This window comes from Hydractinia symbiolongicarpus, chromosome 15 (assembly GCF_029227915.1).
Source record: "Hydractinia symbiolongicarpus strain clone_291-10 chromosome 15, HSymV2.1, whole genome shotgun sequence".
Taxonomy (NCBI): Eukaryota; Metazoa; Cnidaria; class Hydrozoa; order Anthoathecata; family Hydractiniidae; genus Hydractinia; species Hydractinia symbiolongicarpus.
This window is the reverse complement of record NC_079889.1, coordinates 9,058,248-9,066,672: the sequence shown is the minus strand read 5'-3', so window position 1 is coordinate 9,066,672 and position 8,425 is coordinate 9,058,248. Positions and strand designations below refer to the sequence as shown.

At 34.3% G+C, this 8,425-nt stretch overlaps 1 long non-coding RNA gene across 3 annotated transcripts; it reads right to left on the bottom strand.

Annotated features, from left to right (window-relative positions):
* Positions 1-653: 653 nt before the first annotated feature.
* On the bottom strand, positions 654-7,712 carry LOC130628532 (uncharacterized). 3 transcript variants are annotated; one of them, XR_008981841.1, is made up of 5 exons: positions 7,460-7,712; positions 6,323-7,358; positions 4,922-4,996; positions 877-1,099; positions 659-673 (listed from the first exon to the last, which is right to left on the bottom strand). It is a non-coding gene; the product is annotated as an uncharacterized LOC130628532 (long non-coding RNA). The 3 variants fall into 3 exon arrangements; XR_008981842.1 differs by lacking the exon at positions 4,922-4,996 and having other exon boundaries at positions 654-668; positions 7,460-7,707; XR_008981840.1 differs by lacking the exon at positions 4,922-4,996 and having other exon boundaries at positions 7,460-7,707.
* Between the last annotated feature and the right edge of the window lie 713 nt (positions 7,713-8,425).

Below are 8,425 nucleotides of genomic sequence, written 5' to 3'. Positions count from 1 at the left end.
ATAAAATCTTTTAATAAATTTCCTGGCAAAACTCACACAACAAGACCACAACAAAACGCAAGTTCACAAAATGCCCACTATTTGCATGGCTATGAAGAAAAGGCCTCATTTAATTGATGGCAAATTGATATGGTATGAAAAATAACTTGATCGCTAGACAATTGTGTAGTAGACACTGAGAGAAAAATAAAAATGTGCCGTATATAAAAGAATAACGCAAAATCGGATATGAATCATAGTACTAGGATTTGTGTACTTTACCAATAAAGTAAAATCTCCGTACAAAGAAATTTTAATTAATTCAAAGAGAAAAAGTATTATTGTACGGTTAGTACTTTTACAATATTAATATTCCGAACGGATCAAAGCATTTCTGTGATTATTACTCCATTTTATAGGTTATAACAAGACCAAAGAAGATACAATTTGTCGACGCAAGCATTGACCATGTTGAGTTGTCAGGTGATGTTGTATTGGATGCCTGTGTTGTTGGAGTAGATACAGGTTGTGTTGGGGGTGGGGTCTAGTGTCAACCCAGAATTGTCAACATCCATACTGGGGTCATAAGTAACAGATGATTCGATTTTCGCAAATCAAAATATTAAATTAGGTTTTTAAACTTCTTCAGGAATATTGGTCCATGTACCATTAGATAACTGTGTCATTAACTTTACTAAAAAAAAAATAAATATATAATATGAGCTTAAATTCAAGCCCTTGCTTCTTACTTTTCACTTTATTCCGACTAAAAAAATTGCAACCTTCAGTTAACCAAAAAAGAGTAGTTTATCTTTAATACATTACTAATTTGGAACATAAATGGCGAAAATATCGAAATGTTCACCATTATAAAAGTACAATAAATAACTGACTTACCCATCACCTGCATTAATCTTTTCAAACTCAAGTAATTCCAGTTTTCCCACCTCAGATCTGTATTCCCTCGCAAATAGAATAAATCTACTAACGTATTCAATCCATTTTTCATTTGATACGTTGTTGGTACTTTGACGTCCCTGCTTTATCACCTGAATTTATCCCCTTTTCTGCCGTTATTTTCGTCACAAGTGGCTGTGCCAGTGCCACAAAAAGCCAGTTTCTAAGAAGGTCAAAAAGCTATGACTTATTCATCAGTACAGGATGCACACATATTACAGGAAGTTAATTGGCATTGCAATGTTGCTAATTATTTAACTCTAGATTGTTTACAATATTGGATACATATTTTAAGATTTCTGCCTGCCTTTTTTGCTGCAAAAAACAGGAGAAAATGAGATAAATAGCAAGCCAGATTATTAAGAAGCCAGAAGGTAAACAAAAAACTCGGGTAGGTAGAAACTTCTTTGATATTCTATTAACCCTATTCGGTCCGGGTTTTTTTGAACATACTATGGCCGGGGGGGGGGGGGGGGGGCACTCAATAACATTTCATAGGATTGTTCAAATTGAATCAAACTTGGCACACTTATAGTACGTCATAAAAGGAACAAAATGGCGCCAATAAACTTTTGCTTGCGTCTGCACAATTTCCGTGACGTCATCAGAAGCTTGAAAATTGTTAAAAATGCCACTATCTGCTTAAAATATAATTACTTTTGTTCTGGAGCGATTTTTTACATTCTGTTTGAAGTTTCTGAAAGCTAAATAAAAGTTTTTTAACATATCTTTCGGTTTTTTCATGGATCGGATAAAAAATTGCCAAAAATTGCCCGAAAATCCGTTTTTTTCCGATTTTCGGGTGAAATCCGACAAAATCGGGAAATCGGATTAGTCACGTGTTCAAATTATTACAAATGATTCTTCTTGATGAAACAAAGTTGTGTTGCAAGTTTCAAGTTCTAAGGATAATCCTAACAGGAGTTATTATATTTTCCCCATTATAAGGATTTCATAGAGATTTTTAGGGGTAGTTTCGAGTAATGGCCAATATCAAAGCCTCTGAAAGGCATGGGACCTAAAAAATTACATGCAGGTGTCTAATAGATAAATGTTGAAACTCAGTAAGTATCATAGCCATATAGCAAAGCAATCAGGAGTTATTAAAAAAAAACCGTCAGGGGGGGGGCGGAATCCGCCCCCCCCCCCCCGGACCGAATAGGGTTAAAATTAAATGAAATCTTGTCAATCACGAAATTAACTGGTTTTGAAAAATCAAAATCGTTGCGAAAAGTTACTCAACATAATAAAATTGCGATAAGATTAACCAACGCAAAGGTGTAACTAGTAATTATTTTAATATTTGGAGATATTTGTAATTTCACAGATAATTCATTGTGGAAAACACACTATAAGTTGTCAAACGTGAAATAAAAGGCTGACTACGAAATAAAAATAATAAGTTCAAACTTCTTCCGCATTTGATAAAGCATTACATATTGAAAAAAGTGAAGTGAATGTTGTTAGGGAATTCTCTTAACACACAGGAAGATACACATCACTTACTTTATGTTCACATTCAACTTTACTAAATCTTGCTTTACTTCATATTCTTCACCAGAATTAACCGTGATAGATGAAAATATTCCATAAATAAATACATATCAAATGAGACTCCAGCATTGTTCATAGACGTAATGGTTGCGGTCAGCAATCCTGCATCACACGTGAAATATGAAAGTAATGAAAGTGCCTTACGAATATGTAAGAATATGTCTAGAAAGTTATAACTATCTGTAGTGAAATATAAATAATGTCAAAAATTTTACTTCAACTTACATGCCTTTGTTTTATAAAAAGGTTTCAACCCTATTTGGTCCTGGGTTTTCGAACATATTATGACCGAGGGTAGGGGGTGGCCAATAACTTTTCAGAGGCTTGTGTAGATTGAATTAAACTTGGCACACTTATAGTACTTCAAAAAAAGAACAAAATGGCAGCTATAAGTTTTTGCTAGCACTTTTTCTGTGACGTCATTGAAAGCTTGAAATTTGTCCAAAACACCGCTATCTACTTAAAATTCAATTACTTTAGTTTCAGAAATATAAAATATTTTCCAGTTTTTTACATATATTTTAGTTCTAGTGCGAGTTTTTATTACCCGAAAGTCCTGATTTTCAGGTAAAATCCGAAAAAATCGAGAAACAGGATTAATCACTTGTCCACAAAAGACAGAAGAATTCTTCTTGATCAAACAAAGCTATGTTGTAAGTTTCAAGTCCTAAGGATATTCTTAACAACAGTTATTATATTTTTCTCAACTATAAGGATTTTATAGAGATTTTTAGGGGTAGTTTTGAGTAATAGCCTTTTTCTAAGTCTGTGAGAAGTAGGGGACCAAAACATTTGGCTAGCATGCATCTAATAGATAAATGTTGCATCTCAGTATCATAGCCATGCGGCATAGATAAAGTTACAAAAGAAAAACCGTTAAGGGGGCGGGGCGGAATTCTCCCCCCCCCCCCCCTGGACCGAATGGGATTAATATACTAAACTTCCCACTGTTTTTTTCAATTGGACTTTTTGCTCATTTCTTGCATTTAATACGAAAATATGGTTACTCATAAGTTTACAATTGAGCGAATACTTCTTTTTTTATCCTCATAGGTTCCTCCAGCTTAGTTCAGTCGTGTAGGCCAGTGAGAAGTGTTTCGGGGTGCCTTTACCTTACTCTTTAACATTTCATAGTCGAGTGCTTATCTCTATGAGTGCATTCAATTGACTAGTTTTGTTCCCACGCGTCTTATCTCTGTTGTCTACACAGGTTAATGTTTATTTCAAATTTATACTGGACTGGCGTGTGTATTCAATATTCTAGTGCAGCCCAACGTTTGGTATTTTTTGTTCACAACTTTAACATTGACTCCTTAAACAGGGCGCAGTCGCTCTATTAACTAATTATTATCTGATTGTTGGAGGTGCTATTTATCTATCAATAACAATTTCCCTTATATTCACGCGATTTAGTTTTCTTTAGTTATGAAGAAATACGTTCTTCTCCTGGCCTCATTAACTTGGCTACATACCACAAAATCTGGTATAACATAATCAGTTTAGAATGGCGGACAAAATAAATCGAAAACAGATTTATTACGGGTAACCTAGTTGGCTATAATAACACCGACTGATAACCCTTGGCTCGGTAGATTTCATTCTATTGTGGGTGAATATCACTACTTGAGCAGAACGGGTTTTAGAAACAAGGCCTCTGCGTCTCACGAAACTCCTGTTTGATTGGTTACTCCACAGATACAACATTCTTTTTCCACTTATAAAAGTTAATTGGACAAGTATGTTGTTATTGCTGTTGTTATTATAGGAGAAAACAGAACTCTTATCTAATGCACAACTTAACTGGGTTGATGAGTTGATGAGTTTAAAATTTTTTGCTGGAATGGCATATTGTTGGTTTTCATAAGAAAAAAATTAGGCACCAAATTCAAAATACTAAATTCAAATACGCTTAACTACGGAATTAAAGAGGGAAACATCACTGATAATAGAAAAATTATTTTTTACATGCGACGGAGAAGAGCATCTTTAATTATATCGGTTTCAGATAGGGTACTTTTGTACGGTAAGGCCGTAGCAGTACTCATAACAACCGTTTTTTAGCATCTTATCAACTACTTTAACTGTGCCTATACCAGAGTTCTCAACTTTTTTTGTTCCATCCTTTTTCAAATCTCTTCCAACCTCTAACAACATGCAAAATACAAAAAAAGATATTTTAAACGTGTTTTTCTGTTATTAAAAGGCCATTTTGGTCCACTTGCGTAACTTGCAAGAAAGGCGACTTTTGGGAGATAAGAATCTACGAAACCCTTTCGGCCAGCGCCATCGTCTGAATTTTTAATTTTTCGAGTATCATGTCACCGTGGCAAAAAATCAAAATAAATAGACCTTTTTACCGATGCCCTACTTTAAAAATTACAAATTCGCAATGCACTATGGGAAACTCAGGCCATGTAAAATTAGCACAAACCTTAAACAAAGATAGTACAGGTTGCTTCTTTGTTGGTCGAAGGGGGTCGGTAAAACCACGCAAGAAATCTTTAAGCTGCAAATAACAAATACGATTTATTTTTATTAACTTTGTTGCGACCGGTGAATTCCCGTAGATTTTCTATGGACTAACTATACACATTTGATTGGAATTCAGGTATTATTCTTACCTGTCATAAAAGAAATTGAAAGAACATCGAGTAGGTTATCCGTAGCAGAGTGGAGAAATACAGCGGAGAAACAAAAACCTGTTTCTTTTTACAACATTTATTGTGTGATGGGCCAAGTAGACAGGGTATTATAACGTTCTAGTCTTTTTAGACTACCGAAATGCACGTTTCCATGTAACAACTGCACTTCAAACATGAAGGAATACGATTTTTTGTGCAAACATGCGCAGTGAAGTGAAATTAACGCTAGCTCAACCTCCCACAAAATTAAGCCAGACAACCAGTTTTTCCTTCACAAAATTAAGTGAGACAACCAGTTTTTCCTCTACAAACAACGAGTTTTTCCTCCACAAAATTAAGCGAGACAACCAGTTTTCCTCCACAAAATTAAGTGAGACAACCAACTTTTCCTCCACAAAATTAAGTGAGACAACCAGTTTTCCTCCACAAAAATTAAGTGAGACAACCAACTTTTCCTCCACAAAATTAAGTGAGACAACCAGTTTTTTCTCCACAAAATTAAGTGAGACAACCAACTTTTCCTCCACAAAATTAAGTGAGACAACCAGTTTTTCCTCCACAAAATTAAGTGAGACAACCAGTTTTTCCTCTACAAACAACCAGTTTTTCCTCTACAAAATTAAGTGAGACAACGAGTTTTTCTCCACAAAATTAAGTGAGACAACCAGTTTTTCCTCCACATAATTAAGTGAGACAACCAGTTTTTCCTCTACGAAATTGATTAAGTTATACAAAAGTCCCTCCTCCCTTCTTCAGTCAATGCTATAATACATAAGAACTTGTAAAACAGTCATGCCAAGGGCCTAGCTAGCCAAAACACTGAAGACGGGGGAGGGTGGTTTGTCTTACTAATTATGTGGAGGTTTGTAGATGCAAAAACCTGTTTCTGAACTACTTTGCAAAATTTTAGTTCGTTTGAACCGTTTCTCAGTGCATAGTTTCATTTTTAATCATATCGACCAACAAAAATTGAAATGAATGTGTATTTCTCATTTATTTCATGACCTCTCCCGGGTGTGATTTGCAGTCCTTATAACACCTACCATAATGCATCAGTTTGGTTTAATCCCCTTGTTATTAGTATTCTTATTAAACACCAACTAAAAAATACCTGTACGGAAGGAAACCTCAGGAAAACAAACATGGCTTTAAAAATTGTGGTGAAAAACGTAACAAGTATCAAAACAGACCTGACAAATCAGAGAATATTTCAAACACATCTGTTTCATCACCGATTCATGGTTGTTTATGCTTCACCAAGACTAATGTGTAGTAATTTTCAAATTAATTTACAACTAACATTAATTGCTGCCTTGGAGAATTATAATGAACTAAGCTGCCATTATAGCGGTTACTCAAAACATGTTTATCATGGAGATTTAAATTTAATTAAAAGCTATATGCAAGTGTCTGAACAAAATAAATTTAACATGTTGCATGTTCATTTTATTTTGCATGTTGATAAATGAAGAAGTGCAGTAATATTATGGTTCAATATTTTTTTTCCATACGCATTTACAAAAAGGTTACATCTTCATACAAAATACAATGAAGAAGACGTTTTAGATCTAAAAATTCTTAAAAAGTTCACAAAAAAGGAGATGAGTAAACCAAATATATTTATTTTTAATTTCTAGAATAACATGTTTCAAAACAGGGAAAAGCAATATTTTTGTATAATGAATTTATTTTGTATCACAGGTAAAAGACAATTCTTAAATTTTACCATATCATTAGATCCCCTAAAAATCGTGCAAAAAAACTGTAAAGGTTCGTTTGAAAATAACCATCCTCGGTCTAGCATTAAAATATAACTTTTTCATCAAAACAACAACAAAACACTGCTTATTGTTGATTCAAAATTTTTCAGTAAACATATTATCGTGCATGGAGGATTTCGTGCAGTGTAGTAACATATTGCAAAGTTTTCATTAAATTGTAAGATAGAATAAATATGCTGCTGCTGAAGCGAACAAGACGTGATATCTGGATGAAACTGGTGACCATGCTGAATTTACAGTGCCGTTTGTTTTCATCGTTGTTGTAGTTGTTGTTGTTGTTGTTGTTGTTGGTGTTGTTGGTGTTGTTGATGCTGTTGATGATTCCATTGTTGTCGATGATGTTGCTTGACCATCTATGCCGTCATTTAACGCCAAAATAATAACTAGTAGAGCTAGCACAATTGCTTTCATCTTGAATGAAGTTTGCTGTTGTTGTTGTTGTTGTCTAGAAATAACAAGTTAATGAATGATAATAATTTTTTCAGACGTCTTTTATTTTTAGAGTACTGTTTCTAAGCAAAGCATTGAAAGAAATAATATTCTTACCTTAAATTGAAAAACAAGTTAAAAGAAATCTTGACTTGATTTCGTCTAGCTGTAAACACGTCTAACCGTTTGTGTCGATTCCGTTCTGAACAACACTCCCTTCTCTGACACGTCTAACACTTTCATAGGCTGACACTAACTTTTTAATTTTCAATAGATTACTATTGAAATAACAACAAGGGCGGCAACCAAAGAATAGAATTCATCTATGTTATCTTTCACTGCATTTGAAGTATATAATGCTGATAACGTATGAATAAATTAGAGTGGTTCACAAGCTCCTTCTCAGACTCTTTTTAAAACTTCTGAAACATGGAGCAATCTTAAGAAATTACGTCTTAACAGCTTCTGTTGTCAATGGAATCACCATAGGCACTAGGTGGGGAAAATCTCAACTAATAACTATCGTGTCACTACCAAAAATAGTAATTCTAATCAAGTAACAGTCATTGAATGTTTAGCTTTAGAGAAACATATAAAAGGTGGCTTCTTCTGCAAAGAATAAGACAATGCCTCAAAGGTAATTTTATAATTTACAGGATTTTCTATGGTTTTTATGCTTCCCCTTTTAAACGTATAATTCTGTCATTGTTTGAAATATTGCAATGCAAAGGGAACGAAGCTTTTGTGTGTGAGCCTGGACTTATTAGTGGAAATTACCTGAAAGTTCTAAAGACTAATGTTCCCTACTCATCCCTTTCTTAAACCTTTGTGTCATAACGCAAACTTGTTACAGAAGGCAACAAGCGAATCTTAGAGTTTGTTAACTTGTCTTAAGTTGCAAAAATAGACTTTTTGCAACTTACCGTCGGTGGGGTGTATTGTTTAGTTGAGGCTAATTGGCAATTTTGAGAAGTGACGAAATATAATACCCGCTCTACCACTTACAATATACGCGCTCTTTTTATTCAGATGATGAAATGGCGACAGAATGTTCGCTTGGATGTACTCTAGTTGCTGCTACCG